This window comes from Sarcophilus harrisii, chromosome 1 (assembly GCF_902635505.1).
Source record: "Sarcophilus harrisii chromosome 1, mSarHar1.11, whole genome shotgun sequence".
NCBI classification, from domain to species: Eukaryota; Metazoa; Chordata; class Mammalia; order Dasyuromorphia; family Dasyuridae; genus Sarcophilus; species Sarcophilus harrisii.
In genome coordinates this window covers 634759122-634782590 of record NC_045426.1, presented here as the reverse complement: position 1 = coordinate 634782590, position 23469 = coordinate 634759122, and the positions used below count along the sequence as shown (strand labels likewise).

At 40.9% G+C, this 23469-nt stretch overlaps 1 protein-coding gene across 1 annotated transcript in view; it reads left to right on the top strand.

Annotated features, from left to right (window-relative positions):
* The first annotated feature begins 4500 nt into the window (after positions 1 to 4500).
* The window catches only part of GPR20 (G protein-coupled receptor 20), a 44627-nt gene continuing 25658 nt past the window's right edge, over positions 4501 to 23469 (top strand). The window contains exon 1 of the mRNA XM_003760420.4: positions 4501 to 4720. The gene's annotated coding sequence lies outside the window, so the exon portion shown is untranslated. The remainder of the gene's footprint in view (positions 4721 to 23469) is intronic.

The window sequence follows — 23469 nt, the reverse complement described above, 5'->3', positions numbered from 1 at the left end:
GTATTATTAATGGAATGGTTAGTGGATATCTAGAGTCAAAAGTAATACAGAGTCAGTATGGCTACATCTAGAATAGGTTATGCCATTTCATACCCTGTATGTGCAGAAATTGAAAAAATTAGCAACAATCAATATTGGAAGGAATATGGAAAGAGAGGCACATTAATACATCATTGATGGGTCTATGAGATGCTCTAAGCATTTTGGAAAGCAATTTGTAATTGTTTAAATAAAGTGACTAAAATGTATATATTCTTTCAACTAGAGATTCCATAATGGACTAACACTCCAAGAAAGCCATCAATTAAAAAAACTATACTATCCTAAAAAATTTATAGCAGCACTTTTTATTGATAGCTAAAAATTGGAAATTAAGTGAATGCCCATCAATGGAGAAGAGTTAAACAAATTGTAGTGTGAATGTAATGGAATATTACTACGCTGTAAGAAATGATGTATGATAAATACAAAAACTAAATATAGAAAAGATCTATATGAACTAATGAAGGGTGATGTAAGTGGAGTGAGGAAAAAATGTACATAGTAACTACAATGTAAAGGGGGGGAGATGCATCAAAAATCAAAAGTAAATATAACAAAGTTTTAAAGATTAAACAAAACTTGAATGAAGAGATAGGAAAAGACATTTTAACCTACTAAATTATACCAAACCTAAATTATACCAAATTAACAATTTCTTTTTTGATAATTAAATTAAAAAATTTGTTAAGCACTTACTACGTTCCAGACATTATGTTTAAAACGGAGGATTCAAAGAAAGGGAATTCACAGAATTTTCAGTCTAATGAGAAGGACAACATATAAATGACTATGTACAAACTATATGTAGATAGGATACATTGAGTCTCAAAGGGAAGGCATGTATAGAAGGTAAGAGTTTAGGAAAACAGATGACACAGAAGAGCATCTTAGGTATAGGGGACAACGTGTTCAAGGAACATAAAGGAAGTCAGTACCTTGAGATCCAATATGTGGATTGATTGAAAGAATGTAGTAGGGGTTTTGCCTGAAAAAAAGAAGACTCAGAATAGACATAATAGCTCTTTTCAAACACTTTGAAAGGCAAAATTAGATCTGTTCTACTTGAGAACAGAAAATTTAAATTGGAGCCCCATTTTCAATTTTCAAAGAGAGAAAGTTAGGCCTAATATCAGGAAAAATTTGCTAACAATTAGAGTTCTTCAAGGACTACCTTTGGAGGAACTTTCAGTGGAGGTCTTTAAAGAAAGGATGAATGACCACTTTCCAAATATGTCAGTGATCTTATCTAAACTTTCTTCCAGCAAAGAACCAGCCTGTCCCAAATTACACATTAAAACCATTAATAGTTTCCTGAACTATGTATTGCCCAAGATTATGGATAGCTTCATGCGGCTCATCCCCCAAGGTGCAAAGTTCAGAATCTACTATTATCTTTTCAGGACCAAGGATTCATGATCATGAATCAAGGGCTACATGAAATACTTGCTCCTAATTAAATCTCAGGTCATTGTGTTAATGTTAGATCCTGATCATCGAGTAGGTAAAACAGAATTCAACTCCAACATCCGACCTGGAAACAAGACTATTCCCCACTCAGAGAGCCCTATAAACCATCAGCTATTACTCATCAACCTTTGCCACTCGTATAGGATGAGCCTCATGTTTTCCTTGCCAGGGGAACATTGTATTCCAGCTTCCTTCTGTCCTGAGAACTTCCCCTAAAAAAGTAAGAAAAACCCCAACTTCCAGGCTGATTTCTTTTGGCCCAAAGAAAAACCAAACAGCTCTTTTTGACATTGTCCGACAAGAGCTAGAGTGGAGAAAGCAATATGATATTATAGAAAGATAACCCAGATGAGGTGGCAGAGACTTGAGTTCAACAATTCCATCGACAAACATTGATTAAAGACCAACTGTTTGCAGGGCCAAAGCAAAGAGAGAATAGGCAAGACTCAAATCTAGACCCTTTAACTTGAGAGTCAAGGCTCTATCCACTGTACCTATCCAGAAATTCATGGGATACCAATGCAGAAAACTACTCTCACATTTACCTTCAGTCTCTTCCTGTCTTCTTGCTGCTTTCCCTACCCCCTGTAGACATTCCTATGTCTCCCCCATCCTTACCCTCATTTGCTCCTTTTGTTCTCCTCTATCATCCCCTCTCTCCCCTCCATTTTGTGGCTATTTCTAAAGGTCATCCATAATAGGTGCTTCTACTCCCCTTTCACTCTCTTAGCTTTCTACAATCTAGCTTCTTTCCTCATTATTCCACCCAAATTTCTCTTTTCAAAGTTACCAATAATTTCTTAAAAGGCCAAATCTTTTTGTTTTCTTTTTCTTAAAATGTTCAGTATTTTTTACCTCTCTGCCATCTCTGACCTGACAACTCTTCTCCTAGATACTCCTTTCTCTCTGGGTTTCTCTTTCCTAGTTCTCCTTACTGATTATCTAACCTCTTCTTTCCTGTTTCCTTTCCATGTTGCACTCACTAAATGTCCTGAGCCCTCTTTTCTTTTCCCTCTATTATTTCATTTGGTGATCTCATCAGTTCCCATGGATCCAATCACCATGTCTCTAAAAATTCTCAGATCCTTTTATCTAGTCCTAATTTCTCTGCTAACTTTCAGTTTCCATCTTCATCTGCCTGTTGAACAACTAGATGTCCCATAAACATTTTAAACTCAACATGTCCAAAACTAAACTCAGATTTCCCGTCAAATCTTTCCCCCTTCCTAATTTCCCTATTACTGGCAAGGGTATCATCCTCATCCTAATCACCCAGGTTCACAACATAGGAATTATTCTTTCCATTGCACTTTCACTTCCTCCACATGCATTATGATGCCAAGTTTAGTCAATTTTATCTTCCTTATTACTGTTCTATAAGAAACGACCAGCAGAATGATTTCAGACCTGGAGAGACTTACATGAACTGATGCTAAGTGAAATGAGTAGAACCAGGAGATCCTTAATCATCGCAACAGCAAGATTAGACAATGATCAATTCTGATAGATGCAGTTCTCTTCTACAATGAACTGAATTCAACAATTCAAGCCAGTTCCATTGGTCTTGTGATAGAAACATCTACACCCAGAGAGAGAGGACTGTGGGAACTGAGTGTGGATCACAACTTAGCATTTTCATTCTGCTTGTTGGTGTTTGCTTGCATTTTGCTTTTTCTCATTTTTTTCCCTTTTTGTTCTGATTGTTCTTGTGCAGCAAGATAATTGTGGAAATATGTATAGAAGAATTACGTGTTTAATATATATTGGATTACTTGCCATCTAGGGGAAGGAGTAGGGGAAGAGGGAGGAAATTTGGAACACAAGGTTTTGAAAAGGTGAATGTTGAAAATTATCCATGCATATGTTTTGAAAATAAAAAGCTTTAATTTTAAAAAATTACCTTCCTAAATTCAGTAGGATATTTTCCTTCCTCTTTCTGACCCTGTCACCAACCTTTTGCCCAGGTCTTCATTCATCAGCTCACACTTGGACTATTTCAATAGCCTGGTGGGTGGTCTCCCTTGCAGGTCCTTTCCCTCTTGCTCTGAATTCTCCACTCCGTTTTCAAATTGATCTTCTTAAGTAGAAGATCTGACCACACACCTTTAATTCAATCAATTCCTAAAACTCTTTATCAGGTCAAACATGAAATCCTCTTTGAGTTCAAAGCCCTTCACAAACTGCGCTCCTCCCCCCCCCCCCCCCCCCCCCCCCCCCCCCGCTTCCAGTCTTCTAACACTTTAAAGACTCTAAATCATTTCGCCAATGGCACTAACTTTCTTGCTTTTCCTTCAAAGAGCTAACTCCCTCAGTTCGCAAGCAACTTCACTGCCCTGGTTTGCATAGAATGCTTTCCCTTTTGTCCTCTCTGGCTTCCTTAAAGTCTCAGTTAAAGTCTTAGTTTTTGCAAAAACTTAATCTGCCTTGCCGGCGGTGACCATCTTTCCCTTATCTTTTGTCTGTTATTTGTTCTTACTTGTTTGCAGGTTGTGGTCCCATTAGATTGTAAACTCCATCAGAGCCGGATTTTCTTTTTTGGTAGGGGGTAGAGAGGAGCTTTTTTTGGTTTGTGTTTGTTTGTTTTCCAGCACAAAGCACGGTACCTGGCACACAGCAGGTGCATAAGAAATGTTTCTTCGCTGTTGGAAGGAGCCCAGGCACACGGTGCAGGCTGGCACGCAACACCGGGCATTCTGGTCATGCGCCCCACCTTCTCTCCTGCCCTGTTCCAAGCCCAGGGGGTGCACACATGCGCTCGTTCTTTAGCTCATTGGAGATGGACTCGAGACCCTTCGGTCTGACCCCCCAAAGACCGGGCAAGAGGCCCTCCCTCCTAGTGTCCACCCAGTCCCGGTCTCTAGAGCCTCCGCAAACCAGACGAAGGAGCAAAGCGACCTGTCCCAGCCCCCAGTCCCGAGCACTCCCGCAGGACAGCCCCCACTGCGGCGCCTCCCACGCTCCCCCACCCACCCATCCCCCGCCCCGCCTCCTTGCCCCCAGCTAGAGCCGCCTTTGCCCAAAAGGGGCCGGGGAGACTCAGCAAACTCCTGACGTCCTGCTCGGGCTCCGTTCCCACTCCCCGAGTGACTTCAGGGACAGACGGGACGGACATCCGACCGGCGGGGGACTGAAGCACACCGGACCGACGGAGGAGAGGGACCGCAGTGGAGCTGAGGTTTCCTTGCAGCTCTTCCAGCGAACCGGGCAGTGAGTGAGTGAGCGAGTGAGTGAGCGAGCGTGCGAGCTAGCATCCTCCTGTCCCGTTATCTCCCAGCAAGGTTTGGCCGCGTTCCTCCTTCCCCCGGCACCGGGAGGCAGCGGAGGCGGGGGGCTCCTGCCCGGGCTTTGGGATCAGGGCGCCGGCTCTGAGAAGAGGGTGAAGGGTTCCGTGCCCATCCCCAGTGATCTAGAGAGGGTATGGACCGAGCAGCCAAATTGAAATAAGGGCGGAGCCGGGTTAGAGGAGGACAGGGTTAGACCCGAAGCAATTCGCAAGAGAGACAGGGTTGGTGAGACTCAAAAGAACTGATGTCCAAAAAGCGCTTTGCAAATCCTTAAGAGCTATTTGTCAACCTTTTATTCATTTTGAAAGTCAGCCTAACATAAGCAGATAAAGTACCATCTCAGAGTCTGGAAGATATTTGTTCGAGTCCCACCTCTGACACCCACTAGCTGTGTGACCCCGGACACTTAACCTCCCAATGCCCCAGACAACTCTCTAAAGCTATAAATCTCAAAGAAGGGGCTTGGTAGAGGAAGTGCCTGTCCACGGTTCCTTATAAGAAGGAAATCTTAGGTCGGAGGAAAAAATAGGAATATTTTTCTTGCCCAATGGAAATGGGAAGTTGGAATTAAGAGCTACAAAGAGAAACTTAAGAAGCTAGAACATTGAATAGTATTACTGGGGGGAGGTTTGACACAGAATTTGGACTACCAGAGATGGAAAAGCTCCTCGGAAACTATATATAGATAGGATTTTAGAGCTAGAGCTGCAAAGGACCTCGGAGGCCAACTAGTACCTCCCATATTCCCCCCTCCAACCAACACACATTTACAGTGAAGGAAGTTGAAATCTATGAAGGTACAATAACTTACCTAAAGTCAAATGGTGTCAGAGCTCTGGAAACAAAGCTCTTTCTCTTGTACCTGTCCCAACTCCCTATATTCTACAAAGGGAGAAACTGAGACCCAGACTTGCCTAAAGCTCATCTATCAAGTCAGCAGCAGGGATAGGTTAGAATCCACTTCTTCTAAAGCAAGGCTCTTTCTATAAATGTAAGTTGGGGACTAGTTACAGGGGTCTTCAATTTCTATAGGAAACCTTTCTCAAACCTTCTTAATTCTAGTACTTTCCCCTATGTTAATTATTTTCTACTTATCTTTTATATAGCTTGTTTGTATATATTTGCTTGTTTTCTCCCCTATTAGATTGTGAGCTCCTTAAAGACAGGAATGTCTTTCAACTCTTTGTATCACAATGCTTAACACAATGCTTGGAATATAGTTAGTGAGAAAAAAGTGGATTGATTTATAGTTGAGGAGGAAGAAGCATTTAGACAAGGATTCTAACTAGAAGATGAACTACATAGATTTTTCTCAGTCCCCAGGACTGGGATTTGGGAGACCCATTTTCTAGTCCTGATTTTGTCACTGACTTGGGGAACAAGCATCTCTTTTTTGTAAAATGGGAATTATGCATGATTTTATTTCCTCCTAGAGTTATTGTGACTTTCAAATGAGAAAATGTATAGAAACTTGGACAAGTCATTTCAATGGAGCCTCAGTTTCCTTCTCTGTAAGATAATCTCTAAGCTCTAATATTCCATCTTCTAAGGTCCCTTTAGTTCTGACATAGTATCAGAGACCAGCTTCTAGCTATCTAGTCCAAGCCCCTCCAGAGAATTTAAGTGTTTTGCCCAAACGACAGAAGTAAGATATGGTTTCAGGTTCCTTCAACCTCTTGACATTCCTTGACCTATATTCTAAAGTCTCCTTCAACTCCACAGGCCTATGATTCTCCATTTGTTCCCTGGATTCTTTAAGTTTCTCCATGAAAAAGAAGGGATAGCAGGACTGGATCAGAGAGGATGGTGGGGGATGGAGAAAGATATCTGTCCAACAGCCAAAAATATATTCATACCTCAGAAAGTCTCTCTTTATATCAGTCCTTGGTTTCTTTTGCTACAGAAATATTTAGACATTAAAATTAAAGAATGGTAAGGACAAAAGGGTCAAAAATGGTCATCCAGTACAACCATCTCATTTTACAGATGAGGAAACTGAGGCTGAGAGAGCTGAGGTGAATTGCCTTAAATTACTTGGGGAGTAAAGCATTTGAACTCAGCCCTTTGTCCCCAAGTTTTTCCACTATACCATGTTAAGGATAACAAAAGTATGGGCGCAGCATTCTCCCTTGGGATTATGGGATCAATTCCTTTCTTATATCTCACGTAGGTGGAGTCAAGGGTCTGGATTAAAGAATTCCCTTAATTCTCAGGGATGGTGGAGGAATATATCCCCAAGAAGAAGCTTCTCTGCCCCTTTCTTGGTGAACATAAGCCACTGACAAATTCTAGGACATAGAATGAAACTGGAAGGAATTTTTGAGATAATCTAGCCCAACCCCCTCATTTTCCAGAGAAGAAACTGGAAACCCAGACAGTTGAGCAAAATGCTGATCGTAACTAGCAGAGCAAGGACTGATTTTTTTTTTACTCTACTGCACTCTTGGGATCATCTACTTCTCTCTTCCTCTGTGCCATACTAGGGAAATGGAGGCTCAGAGGAGAGTAACCTGTTAGAGGGTCAGAATAGAAAGTCATTGGGTCCACCCAGAGCAGTCCTGGATCTGCACAGGCTCCCTTTGACCTGCTCCTTGGCCAACAGCAGGAGCAGCCTCAATTGCCCAGGGCAAATTGCCAGGAACACAATCCCCAGTTGGCCCTGTGAGAATGCAGGGGAGAGAGAGATCCCAGTCTGGTGGGGGCTGGAGACCAGGGACATGCGCCCTTCCCCAAGGGGCCCATGGGCAACTGATAGAAGGGAAAGGGATGAGACAGGGTGGTATCCAGCCACAAGGGACTGAGCAGATTTGACCTTCAGCCAAGGAAAGGGTGGAGATGTGGCATCAGTCCAAGGCACGGGCCTCAGACAAGGCTGGACTTGGAGGAGGAGGAGGTCTTATTGACAAAGTCCAGCTGCAGTCTCTCTGGGGATGGGATTGGGAACGGAAGGAGCCAGTGCAGCCCCAGTGCACTGAGATTCTCCAGGCGTTTCCAAATCCTTTCAGCGTCCAGACCCCTTAGTTTTATTCTGACATGGAGACAGAGAGCTGAATCAAATGACCCCCACCCTCATGAAAGGACAGTTGTGATCATAATTCCCATTTCTCTGGTGCCTTTAAGGTTAAGAAAGCACTTTTTCTCCCAACAACCCTATGGAGTAGGGAGTGCAAATGGTAAGAGAGGACATCAGAAAGAGTATAGATCTCATCTCATACAACTAGCTTTGTGAATCTGAGCAAGTCATTTACCCTCAGTTTGCCTTAGTTTCCTCTTCTGTAAATGAGAATTTGGATAAGATAACGTCTAAGATCCCTTGTAACTAAGTAATCTCTTTTCCTCCATTTTCATCACTGTAAAGCATTTAGCACAGTATCTGACACATAGTAAGTGCCATATAAATGTTAGCTATTATTATTAGTGAGTTTCCCATCATTGAATGTCTTTAAATAGAGTTACATGTTCACTTCAGGTACATGATGGATTCATGACTTCTGAGATGCTTCCAATTCTGGCTTTTGGGGACCATGCAACCTCTAAGGTCTTTTCAACTATAACATTCAGTATTCTATACAATTGCAGTCAACAATTATTTATAAAGATCTTACTTTGTACCAAGTCCTGTGCTGGCCACAAAGTAGCCCTTATTATCTTTAGGGCCAACTCAACTGCAAAGTGAGAACAGGTCTCCAGAGCTTGGCTACCTCTACCCTCAGGTTCTGAGGTACCCTGAGGGCAGGTGGGGTGGGGTGGGTATTTTTTTTACTCTGTGCTTGAGCCCCCATTCAGTATGTTTCTCCAAACAAGCAATTACCAGTGATTACTGCTTCAGTATCATTTGCCAGTGCCAATATATCATTTTATCAGCCAACATATCCTTGATATTATTGATAAACAATTAAGATCAATTCGTTTTTACAAAGGGATATTTAGTGAGAAGATATAGCAAGAACAAAAGCATAGAGACATAGGTAACAGGGAAGCCACATTCTGTCACCTTGGTTTTGGGGAAAGTAGACCCAGATTTTAAAGTGGCTACTAGCTCAGCCAAAGGGGGAATTGTTCGCTTTCATGCGGTACTTGGACTGATTCCTCTTTGGTTCACCAATGGATTGGATCCTATAAGTTTCACCTTGAAATCTTGCTGGTTCTTTGCTCGGCTTGACTAACTACAGCGTCTCTGCCATAGAGTTCTTTCCCTGGATATCTAGTGATTTTTCTGACCTTTCGAAGCTCACATACATCCTCACCTAAGTTCATACATCCTCACCTAAGATCTTGAAAAAATATAGGATTGACAGAAGAAATAACTGGACCATATGTCCATAGGGTATGTGGCAATTTAAGTGGAGAGATAATGTAGAGGGAGCAACAGTCCCAGAATACCCGTGCATGGTTTGAATCAGGACAGAGTCAGGGAAAACAGTTAAGAAAAAATTAACAAACATTTATTAAGTGCCTACTGTGTGCCAGACACTGTGCTAGGTACTGGAGGTACAAAGAAAAAAAGATGTAACAGTTCCTACTCATAAACCTACATACAAATGAAGAAGTCAAAGAACCTCCCTAGATACATAAAAAAGCAATTTACAGCAATTGGGGCTAGAAATAGTAATGCTTAAACTCTGACCATGGAGGGTGATATAGGGGAAAATATTATAGAAATTGAATCTATGACTTGGTAACTGGGATGCATCTATCTATGTGTGAGAAAGGCAGAGAGGGAGGAAGGGAGGAGAGGGAGAAGGTAGGAAAGGGAGAGGGAGAAGAGAGAAAAGAAGGGGGGAGAGACAAAGAGAGAGAAGGGGGAGCATGAAGGAGGGGCAGAAAGACAGAGAGGGAGATAGAGGGAAGGGAGAAGAAGAGGGAAAGGGAGAGGGAAGGAAAGAGAGGAAAGAAGAAGGAAGAGAGGAGAAGGGATTGGAGGATGGAAAAGAGAAGGAGGAGAAGAAGAGAGAAAGAAGGAAGGGAAGAGGAAAGAAGAAGATAAAGAAAGGGAGCAAGGGAGATAGAGACTTAGGAAGACCTGATTTCAAATCCAGCTGCCACTCACTAGCTGCATGATCCTGGAAAGTGACATAGCCTCTCTCTTAGTTTCCTTATCTGTAAAATGGGGATAATACTTCCCAGGGCAGTTGTGAGGATATGATTAGATGATATTTATAAAGTGCTTTGAAAACCTTGATATACTATATTACTATAACAGTAATAATAATATGACCTCTGAGGTCCTTTTCAGTCTGAGATTTTAGGATTCTGGAAGAAATTACCAAATGATAAAGCATAAGAGGAGAAGTGAGCTTAGAACAAAGTCTTAGGAGATTTATACAATTAGGGATAGGACTCAGGAGACCAAGAAAGAATGGTCAGAGAAGGAGGAGGAGGACCAATAGCTTTGGTCTGCTAGTTCTGGGCTCTGAACAGACTTTAATTCTTGCCACAACCTTGTGTGTCTTGGAGGAAAGGTATTAGTCCTATTTTATAAAGAAGAAAACAGAGTAACAAATTGACTTCCTCAAGATTACCTGTCAGTTGCCTACCTGGTATAGGAATTCAAGTGTCATTCTCTATTCCAAGATAACCTAGTGGAAAAACTTCTCTTAGGACCCCCACTCCATTCATTTGGCCAAACAGAAGTTACAGAAAGTTTAACAAGACTGAAAGATACCCCTGAAGTTTTTAGAGAAAGACAATGATAGAATCTTTTTTATATATATATATATATAGCTTTTTATTTACAAGATATATGCATCGGTAATTTTACAGCATTGCCAATTGGCAAACCTTTTGTTCCAACTTTTCCCCTCCTTCCCCCCACCCCCTCGCCCAGATGGCAGGTTGATCAATATGTGTTAAATATGTTAAAGTATAAATTAAATACAATATATGTATACATGTCCAAACAGTTATTTTGGACTTTGGACAAAAGAATTGGACTGCCCCCCAAAAGCTTCAGACAAGACAGAGGCACTGAAAAGAGAGAAACCCTAAAAACACCCCAAAACCGACCGACAGACAGACATCCCCGAGAACTCTTACGTACAGCTCCACAGCTAGGTTGCCCACGTACCGTGCCTGAGCTATAGTGTACAATTAGTCTGTGAAGGAAATAAAAAATGCAAGCAGGCAAAAATAGAGGGATTGGGAATTCTATGTAGTGGTTCGTAGTCATCTCCCAGATTGCTTTCATTGGGTGTAGCTGGTTCAATTCATTACTGCTCCATTGGCACTGATTTGGTTCATCTCATTGTTGAAGAGGGTCACGTCCATCAGAATCGATCATCATATAGTATTGTTGTTGAAGTATATAATGATCTCCTGGCCCGGCTCATTTCACTCAGCATCAATTCGTATAAGTCTCTCCAGGCCTTTCTGAAATCATCAATAGACAGAATCTTCATAAAAACTCTAGGATTTGCGTCTTACAGATAACCTAGGCTGACTCCTTAATTTTAGAGCAGAAGAAATCTGTGGCCCAGAGAGATTGTATCTTGTTCCAACTCATATATGGAGTAAATAGCAGAAATGGATTGGGAACCCAGGGATCTTTCATCTAAACCTAGTATTCTTTCTATCACCCCCTAATATTTGGGATTTCTTGTTCCTCTTCCATGTGTCAGTTTGAATAAGCCATTTTTTTACATCTGTTTCCTTTTATTTAATGGGTGTTGGGGAGAAGTAAGGACCCATGATTTCATGATTCTAGGGAACTCCACTGATGCAGATTGTGAATGTGGCAGTGTATTAATCATCAAGCATTTATTAAGCCCCTGCTATGTTCTGGGCATCGTAGGAAGCTCTCAATATGTGAAAAAAAGGCAACAAGATAATCTCTGCCGTCAAGAAGCTCATAAGTCTAATGGGAAATAACAAGCAAACAATCATGTATATAAACAAAATGGAGTATAGGATGAGTTGAAGATATTCACCAGAGAGAGGGAAGGTATTAAGATTAAGGAAGATAGAGGAAGACATCTTACAGAGGGTGAGGCTTTAGCTAACAGAATATTTCAGACTTCGGGGACAATGAATAAACATACATGGGAGTCTGGATGGAGAGGGAATATAGTATTTGGGGAATCAAGGAAGCCAGTGTCACTGGTTCACAGAGTTGGGGGGGGAGGAAGATATAAAAAGACTAAAAGAGTGGGAAGAGGATCGGATATTAAGGGCTGCCTAAGATATTGTCCAGAGTCACACAGATAGCATATGTCAAAGGCAGAATTTAAACTCAGTTCTTCTTGACTGCAAGGCTAGCCCCTTCAAGTATTACATGTGTCCAAACCAGGATTTATAATCAGGTTTTCCTGACTGCAAAGCTAAACCCTTCATGTATTACACTGCAGGTTTCACCTTCCTTTATATTCTCAGTACTTATCACAATACCTAACATACTCCTCGTATGTCTCTATAAAATAGACATATAATATTTCACTAATATGGATATAAGAAGAGCTCTTTATAAACCCTAAGTGGCTAAAGAAAAGATGGGTGGATAGGAGACATTGGAAATATCGGCAATTAGACATTGTACGTTCCAGATAGATGTAGGGAAAGGAAAAAAAAGAACCTTTTTTGACTATGTGACCTTAGATTTACTTACCACTTCTCTCTGGGCCTTAGTTCCATTTTTTGTGAAAGGAAAAAAGGAAGGAAATATGAGTTAAACTTAGTAATCTCTAGGTCCTGTTCTAGTTTCATTTTTTCTTTGATACTCCTGATTTTCTGTTTGCCATTTATTGTTCCTTCCCCTTTCCCTTGAAATTATCCTGTAAATTTTTTGGCCTCCTCCAAGAAATCTTTCCTGATGAATTCTGACCCTTTCATGTCTCTGGTGTTTGTGTATTTTATTGCTGGTATTATTGCTCAATGAAGTTGTTGGAGGGCTTCTTAGAGGTGACCATGACCCTTTCTGTGGAGAGATAGAAATGGAAAAGGCCAAGATTAATTAAGGCACTAAGTTAACAGAAAATGAAAGGTTCCCGTGTCAAAGTGATCTCAGAAGGTCACTGTGTCCAGGTCTCTGCCTCTGGACAAGGAGTTTCCACCAATGTTAAAGGGAAGCCAAAGGAATCACTGGTCACCTTGGCCTTAGACGCACAAGGGGAGATTGCAGAGAGGCAGATTTCAGCTCAGTGTAAGACTAGAGATGTCCAAAAGTCTGTCTGGGGAAGTAGTGGGTGGCTTATCCCTGGAGATCATTATGCTTTTGTTTGTTCCTATTTCTGTCCATCCTTCCAGTCACTCGTCTTCACAGCCTTTGAATTCTTCATCTCCCCCATCCCACATACACACTCACAAGATCTTGCCATTTCTTCCTCTGAAACATCTCTTGCATCTAATCCCCTTCTCTCTATTTACATAGCCCCGGCTTGTTTCAGGCCCTCTTCATTTTTTGTTTGGACTGTTAGGAAAAACAATTAAGAGGTTTGTTTGTTTTTTTTAAATCTTAAATCTCAGGTAGGTGTCAAAGTGGATGGAATAAGGAGCCTGGAATCGGGAAGATTCATCTTCCTGAGTTTAAATCCGACCTCAGACACCTATTAGCTATATGAGCCCAAGCAAGTCACAACTCAATTTGCTTCAATTTCCTCATCTGTAAAACGAACTGGAGGAGGAAATGGCAAGCCACTGCAATAGGTTTCTAAGAAAATTCCAAATGTGGTCACAAAGAATTGGACATAACTGAAAGACAACTAATCAACAGCAGTCTCAAATCTTTTCTATTTTTTACTCAAATTCTGAAGGGATTTTCCTCTGCTTAATAAGCTCCAGTGGCTCCTTATTACTCTAAGGATTACTTCAAGGATAAGTTCTGACTTTTAAAGCCCTAACAGCCTAAAACCCACCTTTATTTCTTAACTAATTACACCTCAAAACTTTCATGTACTTGATCCTCTAGTCAAGATGGTTTACTTGTTCTTCCTCACATAGGATTCTTTCTCCTCTCTCCATACTTTTTCTCAAACTGTCTCCCATGCTAAAAATCAAATCCTTCCTCATCACTGGCTTCCTTCAAACTCGGCTCAAACACCATGCACATCAGGTTACCTTTCCTGATTTTCCCAGCTGCCGGGGGAATTTTTCCTGCTGAAAATTACCTTGCATTTTCACTTACCTTGCACATGTATGACATATACTTAAATGTGTATGTATTGTTTCTCCCAATAGAATGCAATGTCCACGAAGACAAGAACTTCTTCATTTTGCCTTTTGGGTTGGCATTCAGAGCCCTTTATAACCTACCCCCCTCTTATCTTTCCAGACTCCTTATACTTTAGTCCCCCTGGCAGGTCGTTTCCAGTTGTTCTGATTTACATTTTGCCATTGGACCTAGGTGCTCTGGAAGAGAAAGTGAAGCAGGTTACCTTGCAGCCCTCCCTCATTTGAATCCAATTCACTTGCCTGTTATGCCTCACTCTCTAATGTCATGGTTCTCTTTTGAGAACTGAAGGGTAACCAGAAACCTCTGTGAGTGCAGTCCTAGTGGGGACCCAACTCTTTTATTTCTTTTTTCCTTCCTTCCTTCCTTCCTTCCTTCCTTCCTTCCTTCCTTCCTTCCTTCCTTCCTTCCTTCCTTCCTTCCTTCCTTCCTTCCTTCCTTTCTGTCTTTCTCTCTTCCTGCCCGTCTTTCTTCTTTCTCATTTTTTCCTTTCCATTTTGTCTGTCCACATATGGTATCATACCCTTATCTACAAATGCTCTGCCCAAAACAATATTTTATATATGTGTGTGTGTGTATACATTTTTAACACAGAACCCTTCTAAAATATCTTGGGATTTATCAGTTAGATTTCTTTCTTAAAGACTTTTTCTTTTTTGCTGAGGCAATTGGGGTTAAGTGCTTGCCCAGGGTCATACAGCAAGGAAGAAGTCAGGTCCTCCTGACTTCAGGGCCACCTAGCTGCCCCTCTTAAAGACTTTCTTAAAGTTCTTCAAACTCGATCAAGTCTGGCTCTCATTAATTGGCCAACATAGGTCCCAGGCTAAGCCCATTTGGTCATTGTTTGGGCTCTGACTGACTCAGAGTAAATGCAAATAGCAATTGATTCTGTTTTGATCAGAAACCTTGAGCATCTTCCCCTCTCAAACTGATTTTTTTTAATGAGGTAAAAAAGGGCATTCTTTGCCTCAGTTCTTATCTAACTTTAATTACTGAATGAGTATCGCCTCCATCAAAGACTTTAGCTTAAAAAGGCCAAGGCCTTCCATTTCATCTAGGGACACCTCCAGTCACCCTGATTTCTCTCTCACCACTGAACTCAAATGGCCCTGGGGAGAAACTGAGGCTAGTGACTTTGAAGAGACCTTCCTCATTTAAATTCTACTCATTCACGTGTTATGATATCACCTCCATGAAGTCACGGTTCTCTTTGAGAACAAAGTACAAACCACAACACCTTAGTCCCCAGCACATCCTCTTCAGTCCAGTGACACTAGCTACCTTGAGGTTCCCCAAAGAAGATATTCCATCTCTTGACTCTAAACATTCTCTGTGACTGTACCCCACACCTGTCACACCTGCCCTCCTCATCTCCACCAAATGCCTTCTCTGGCTTCCTTTAAGTTCCTACTAAAATCCCATCTCCTTCAGAAAGTCCTTCCCTACCCCCCTTACATTCTAATGCCTTTTCTCTATTCATTATTCCTATTTATTCTGTACTACTGGTTTATGTGTAGTGAATTTGTGTTTGTGTTATTATTTGTATTATATGTATATATACACATATACTACATATATATTTATTGTCTCTCCCTTTATATCGTGAACTCCTTAAGAAAAGGATTGTCCCTTGCCTCTTTGGGTACCCCTAGCACTCAGCACAGTAGGCACTTAGTAAATATTTATTGACTGACTCACTAACTACTATCCTCCCATGCCTAACATACAATAGGCATTTAATAAATGCTTTCTGGGGCACCTAAGCAGCCTAGTGAATATAATACTGGGCCTGGAGTCAGAAAGACTCTTTTTCCTGAGTTTTGAACAGGACCTCAAACACTTACTAGTTGTGTGACCCTGGGTATGTCACTTACCCTTGTTTCACTGAGTTTCCTCATCTGTAAAATGAGCTGGAAATGGTAAACCACTATAGCATCTTTGCCAAGAAAATCTCAAATCGGGCTGTGAAAATCAGAAATGACTGAACAAGATAAATAACAAATGCTTCTTGAATGATTGATTATGAGGTGAGTAGACTAGACCAGAATAGGGAACCTTTTTTTCTGCTAAAAGCCACTTGGATATTTATAACATCATTCTCAGACCATGCAAAATTAATTTTTAAAATTTATTTATTTTTGTTAAAGATTTATTTATTTTTGATACACATTGATTTATGAATCTTGTTGGGAAAGAAAAATCGGAACAAAAGGGAATAACCATCATAGAGATTTAAAAAAAAAAAAAACGGGAAAAAGAAGGGAACATAGCATGTGTTGGTTTATATTGTCTCCTTAGTTCCTTTTCTGTATGCAAGTGGTTTTTTCTGTCCAAAATCTATTGGGATTGCTTTGGACTACTGAACCACTGAGGAGAACCAAGTCTTTCATGGTTGATCATCGCACATTCTTATTGTACAATGTATTCCTTGTTCTGTCTGTTTCGCTCAGCATCAGTTCATATAAATCTTTTCAGGACTTTCTAAAATCGGCTTGTTCATGATTTTTATAAACAATAATATTCCATTATCTTCATGTACCACAACTTGTTCAACTATTCCTCAATTGGTGAATATCTACTCATTTTTTCAATACTTTACTATCACAAAAAGAGTTCATGTAAAACTACTAACTTAAAAACAAGGGACAGCTAGATGGTCCAGTAGCACCAACCCAGGAGTCAGAAGGATCACAGTTCAAATCCTACCTCAGACCCTTAATACTTCCTATATGTGTGACCCTAGGCAAGTCACTTAACCCCAATTGCCTCAGCAAAACTCCCCCCCAAAAACGAACCTCAACCAATGAAAGATTGTTGTTCCTGACTTTCAGTTCATCATCACTTGTGGCTGCCCTGGCAGAGCAAGACCAAATGATTTCATGGGCTTTATATGACCTGTGGACATTCCCCACCCCAAGACTAGACAATCTTTGAATCTCAGAGCTAATATTCTATTTTCTAACAATCAGTGTTATAAGTTAGTTCCTTCTGAACTCTCACTTTCTAGCTTTATGGTTCCTTCCACTCCTGATAATCTCTGAATCTAGGGTTCTAAGCATCGATGTGCAGGTAAATGTTTAGCAACAGACTCTGGGGAAAATTGTACTAGATGACAGACATATTCTTAAGTTGAATCTTCATTGTTAATATTTTCTCTATCATTTTCTTAAGTCTAGACAATCAACAAAATAGTAAATCAGTCCCTAATTTGTAGCCTTTGCTGACCCTTGAGGTGTAAATACTCACAATGAAATTTTAACATTTGGCTTTCAGCTCATGTTGGCTCCAGAATACTGCATTTCTAAGTCAGAGGAGGTGTTTTATTTTGGCTAGAGCGATTCAAAATGCTTGGATTTCTGGGACATGTTTCATTTTTAGATGATTTCATATACTCCCTTCTCTCACTCACTCACCTGACTAATAGCCCTTCTCTCTTATGCTACCTAGATCTAATTTCCACTAAACTTAGCTTTTAGCTGGCTGGTCAATAAGTATCCTAGAGAACTTCAAATAAGGCAGCCTTTCCTGACAACACTAGGTTACATGGTTCTATCTTGGGAATCCAAATGGAATTTAGAGTTAGTGTCTCTACTTTCCAAATAACAATCCAGTGAGTTAGGGATTATTGGTATCTTTATCCTCTTTATACAAATAAGGTTATTGAGTTCCAGAGAGTCCCATTACCACAAAGCACATTAGTGACAGAACGATGAGAAAAGCCTAGATTTTCTGATGTGGTTCAGGTTCAAGAGTCTCCCTTCTTGACCCTACTGGACGTGTCTTCTCTCTCTTGGATCCTTGCATATTGCTAGCACAGGACTGGGCACAAGGGATGAATTGAGTACCCTGGACTGATGGATCCTACCATGTTTCAGAAGGATTATGATTTACTAGAAGGAAGAATTGTTTAACCAAATCTATCTGAAAAGTTAGTAATAATGGAAAGGCATTCTGGCTGAGGTTAAGGGATGGATTAGTCAGTCAATCACTGACTATTTTTAAGTGCCTAGGTGTTGTTAGGTAAGTGCTAGAGATATAGAGAGAGGCAAAACCATCTCTGACTTCAAGGAGCTAATCTAATCTCATTCATGTTAATGTAATAGTCTAATGAGGGTGACCACAAGCCAACAAATATGTCCCAATGTTGTCTTTTGGATAAATTGGAGATAAACGACAAAGGGAAGACATTGGGGGGAAAAGGGAAAGATTTCCTAGCAGGGATCCTCAAACTACAGGCCTGCCCGCGGGCCAGATGCGGCAGCTGAGGACGTTTATCCCCATCACCCAGGGCTATGAAGTTTATTTAAAGGCCTTTATTTAAAGATCCACAAAACAAAGTTTTTGTTTTTACTATAGTCTGGCCCTCCAACAGTCTGAGGGACAGTGAACTGACCCCCTATTTAAAAAGTTTGAGGACCCCTGGGGATGTGTGGTTTTGTTTGACACTTGAAGAAAGCCAAGAAAATAAGAAGACAAGAGAGAAGGAAGAGTATTCCAGACATGGGGAACAGCCAGAGAAAACATATTGAATTGGGAATTGTTCTTGGAAGGACAAGGGGGCCATTGGTCACTTGATGTTAGAGTATATAGAAGTGATTGGAAAGGTAGTAAAGGGCTAGATTATGAAGGACTAGATGCTTTTTGAGGGTCTAACTTTATGATTCAAAGAATTTTGATTTCTTGGGCTGATGTTTTTTCTAGGAAGTCACAGAATCATGGGATCCTAGAATTTAAAAGTTGGGAAAAGATCTTGGGGGCCAATTGCTCCATTCCATATCTGGAAGAGAATTCCTCCTACAAGAATTCCCACAAGTGATCTTCCAATCTCTGCTTAAAGATCTCCCTCCCCCCAATAAGGGGGATCACTCTGATTCCTGAAACATCCCATTATACTTCAAGGAGGCAATAATTAGTAGGAAGGATTTTTTTTTCTTGCCTCTTTGTAACTTGTACCTAATATTCCTAATTCTCTACCTTCTCTGGAGTCAAAGAGAATTAAGTCTAATCTTTTCCTACATAATAATATTTTACACTGTTGTTGTTCAGTTGTTTTATTCATATCTGACTTGTCATGACCCCGTAGGGAGTCTTCTTGATAAAAGATATCAGAGTAGTTTGTCATTTCCTTCTCCAGCTCATTTTACAGATGAGAAAACTGAGGCAAACAGGGTTAAATGACTTGCCTAGGATCACACAGCTAGTGTCTGAGGTAGAATTTGAAGTGATTTCTTCCAACTTTAGGCAGCCACCTAGCTGCCCATTCCTTTTACATTTGTTATGTTCCTTGTGGAATCTTCTCTTGTCCAGCTTAACCACCCATAGTACCTCATAGTGCTCCTCATTATGGCAGGAATTTGATTCCTTTCTTCATAGTTTACCCTTTTAGATGCCTTCATAAACTATTGCCATTGCTTTCCTTTGATCTTTATTAGTTTATTAACTTTCTCAAAAAAGAAAAAAAATGAGGTTAGTTCTGAATGTTAGAGAGATAGTAGTCAAAGAAACAATGATGACAGAGGCAGCATGGCTTCATCCAAAGCAAATTTTTGGATGGATGGATGGATGGTAGAATCTCATGGTGGGATTTTAGCCCTGAGGTGAGATGGATGGGAACATTATTTGGTAGTAGGCAGGTCTTTGGCCAATGATCCCTCCCTGGCCTGGAGGTGATCAGCTTTGCTCTTGAGGAAAGTTGTTAAGTGCCAGTGGAGACTTGGAGTCAGGCCAGTCTTACTGCCCTGGGCTTTTTCCAGTCCTGTTCTATTCTGCGATGGCCAAGAGATACTTGATTTAGCATTTAGTATTTCAGTTCACACTGAAATTCCTACTGCTAAAGAGCATCCCCATCACTCCAGCTCTAGCTGTGTGGTTTCTTGATCTCACTTACCTCAGACACTACCCATGGTCTCCCAGTGTCTCACTCCAGAACTTCCTAACCCCATGCCCTCTGAAATACCCATTTCAAACTTCTTTTCGTCTTACAACATTTTCTCTCTTGTTCCTTTTGTGCTCTGTGCTCACTACATCTTGGCTCCCTCCAGATGAGACTGGCCACCCTTTTTGCACTTTATACCCTCTGACTCACTGGTTATAGTGAGGGAATCGGCATACTCCTTGCTTCCCATGGCCACTCCTAAACTCTCTCGCTCTACTATCATGATTCAGAAGTTTCTCCCACTTTGAAATTCCAGTCATCCTAATCTAAATATGCCCACTGGACCCAGATTATCTGGAGGGAAAAGGGAAGTAGGTGGCCTTGCACAGGTCTCCCTCACTTAAATCAAATTCACTTTTCATGGCATGGCGTCACCTCCTTGATGTCATGGTTCTCCTTGAGAACGGAGGACAAATAATAGCAAACAATAAAAACATACAATCATCACCCAATCCAGTTCCTGGTGACTGTTATCTCTGATTCCAGGACATTCTCCCTCTTTTTTCAAAGAGTTCACTGTCTGATTCACAGTCTCTCTCTTCATTCTAACTCTTGACCTTGTTCTAGGGTATTTCAGCAAACATATTGATGTTCCCTCAAATACCCAACTTCCCAGATCCTTAATTTAGTCAACTCTTATGACCCATTATTTCCATTCCACTTAAGTTATATACAGGAATAGTCTTTTCCTTAATCTTGCCATTGCTCACAAGTGGAACCATTCCTTGTTTAAGAGCCCCAAACTTTTTCTTTTTCAGATTGCCTCTTTTATCATTATTATTATTATTATTATTATTATTATTATTTATTATCTCTTCCTCTACTCTCATTTTCTACTCTTTGTACTCCCCAGTACCTCTAATAATCTCTGTCCCTCAGTATTTTCCCCAGCCATCACCCCTGCTCTGGTTCCTCTTCTCATTCCCAGCCAGTTCAAATCTACAATATCCCTTATTCTTCAAGTGCTTGCCCCCTTGTCCTATCCTAAATGACACCTTGCCCAACTCCAATGCTGGACTACTCTGACCGTCTGCCTCCTTTGCTCTTACTCACACGTTATTCAATAGAATTTAAGGAAACCACAAAACCATGCTAGCTTGGCTGCTGCCCATGTAAACTATCTAATCCCAACTCTGAACTCTCTTTAGCAAAGCAATCCTACTGCTTTCTAATCTCTTCTCTTCTCATGCTACCCATACTCTTCACTCCCTTGTTCTTATTCATTTTTTTTAATCATGTCTTCCACAAACCAGTTTGGGGTATTACTTGGGAGCATCTATTTCCTCCTGCAGTTTGTTTTACAAATGAGGAAACTAAGGCAAACAGGGTTAAGTGACTTGCCCAGGATCACATAGCTACTATCTGAGGCCAGATTTGAATTCAGGAAAATGAGTTTTTCTGGTGCTCTTTTTACTGTATACCCTAACTGCCTTCAATCCTTCAGCTTCACACACAAAAATAAGAGGCAATTCACCGAGAGCTCCCTCTTTTCCTTCCTCCTCATCTCCTGCCTAGCTGACACCTCCATTACCTCATTCACTTCTGTCTCTAATGAAGAAGTGGCCCATTCTTGCCAAGACCAATCATGTTACAAGTAATATTCATCCCCTTCCTTTCCAGCAGAAAGTTACCTAACCCCAACAAGGGAGGCAGCTAGGGGGCTAGAGTACCTGCTCTGGAAATCAGGAGGACCTGTGTTCAAATTCAACCTCAGATACTTGCTGTGTGATGCCTCCAAAAAAAAAAAAGGAAAAAATCTCTCTCTCTCTCTCTCTCTCTCTCTCTCTCTCTCTCTCTGTCACACACACATACACACACACACACACACACACACACACACACACACACATCCATCATCCCCTTTCTATATCCACCTAGATTCTAACTCCACTCTGTCTCAGACTCACTATTTTTCTGAGCAAATGATCTTCGTATCTGTTGTCTACCTTATTAGATTGTGAGCTTCTTGAGGTCAGGTACTGTTTTGATTTTTTTTGTATATCCTCATAGGAAGGAAGGAAGGAAGGAAGGAAGGAAGGGAAGGAAGGAAGGAAGGAAGGAAGGAAGGAAGGAAAGACTATATCTGATAGAAAGAAAGAAAGAAAGAAAGAAAGAAAGAAAGAAAGAAAGAAAGAAAGAAAGGAAAGAAAGAAAGACTATATCTGATAGAAAGAAAGAAAGAAAGAAAGAAAGAAAGAAAGAAAGAAAGAAAGAAAGAAAGAAAGAAAGAAAGAAAGAAAGAAAGGAAAGAAAGAAAGACTATATCTGATAGATATAGTCTATTAGCTCAGATTGAAGAGATACAATCCTGGTATATATTCAGTATAGCATAGTGCGGGCACATAATAGGTGCTTAATAAATGTTTATTGAGCTCCTGATTCTCAATCTCACTTTCTTCTCTTAAATAAGGAGGCTGGATTAGACTGCAATCAGATCTCTTTGAGCATTAGCATTCTATGTCTGGACATTAGACATAGAAGCAGATACATACAAATACAAACACATCTGCCTCTACTTACTCTCTGGGCTCAGTTCTGGCTTGTCCTGTTAGCCTGGATACTGTCCCAGGGAATATAGTGGGTATGGAAAGGGACATGGCTCTTTATTCCATGTCTCTGGCTCCCTGGGACCTCCCCAGGGTGATTCATAAGCTACAGGTCAAAACCACGCTCTCCACTTTGGAAACAGTGCACAGAGAGGTTAATAAGCATGTCGGAGAGTGGCTCAGCAATCTGAGGTTAGAGAAGCAGAGTGAGAGGCAGGATGAGAATTATTTGCTGAAGCTGAAATAGGGGAGGGGAAAAGCACATGGGAAGATGCGTCACAGAGAAATACCAGGGAGATTCTATCTTTGTCCTGGAGTTGCTGGCAAGGCAGCTGATGAGATGCAGAAATAGGGAGGAAAATGGGATTAGAGAGAACTCTCATTGCCAGTAAAAGAGGAGGTTTTATAGTATAACCAAAAAAATAGCAACAAAGGGAGACAGAGAGGGAGAGAAAGAAGAGGAAGGAGAGGAAGAGGTGGTTTGTTCAAGTTCATAACTCGATGACCTTTTCCCATTCCATTGTGACTTTCTCTACCCCACCCCATATATACACAGACATTATGAAAAAGTAGGTCTCTGCGGGAAGCCACATGTTCCAGATTCTGTTCTGGGATGTATTCACCACCTGCTACTATGAATCTTGGGCAAATCACTTTTTCCTCTCCTGGACCTCAGTTTTCTCATCTGTAGAACAGGGACAATTTTAGATTAGCTGATCTCTAAAATCTGTGCTAAAGTATTAAAATCCATGGTTCTTTCTAATGGTGGGATTTCAGGCACCAAGATATTGTGAGGGGCAAGAAAGCCCTTAAGTGTTGCTTTGTCCCCGGGGGCAGGGAGAGGAACTCTTCCTCTTTCTCTGTCCTCCCAGGTGTCCTGATTGAGGTTTGGGGAATATGTCTGCCCCCAGACGGATTACTTGGTGTGATAACATTTAGAGTCAAAAGGCGCTTCTTGATCATCCAGTGCCCTTAGCCCCATTTCACAGACAATGAAACTGAGGTCCAGAGAGAGCACATTTTCTAGGGGGTATT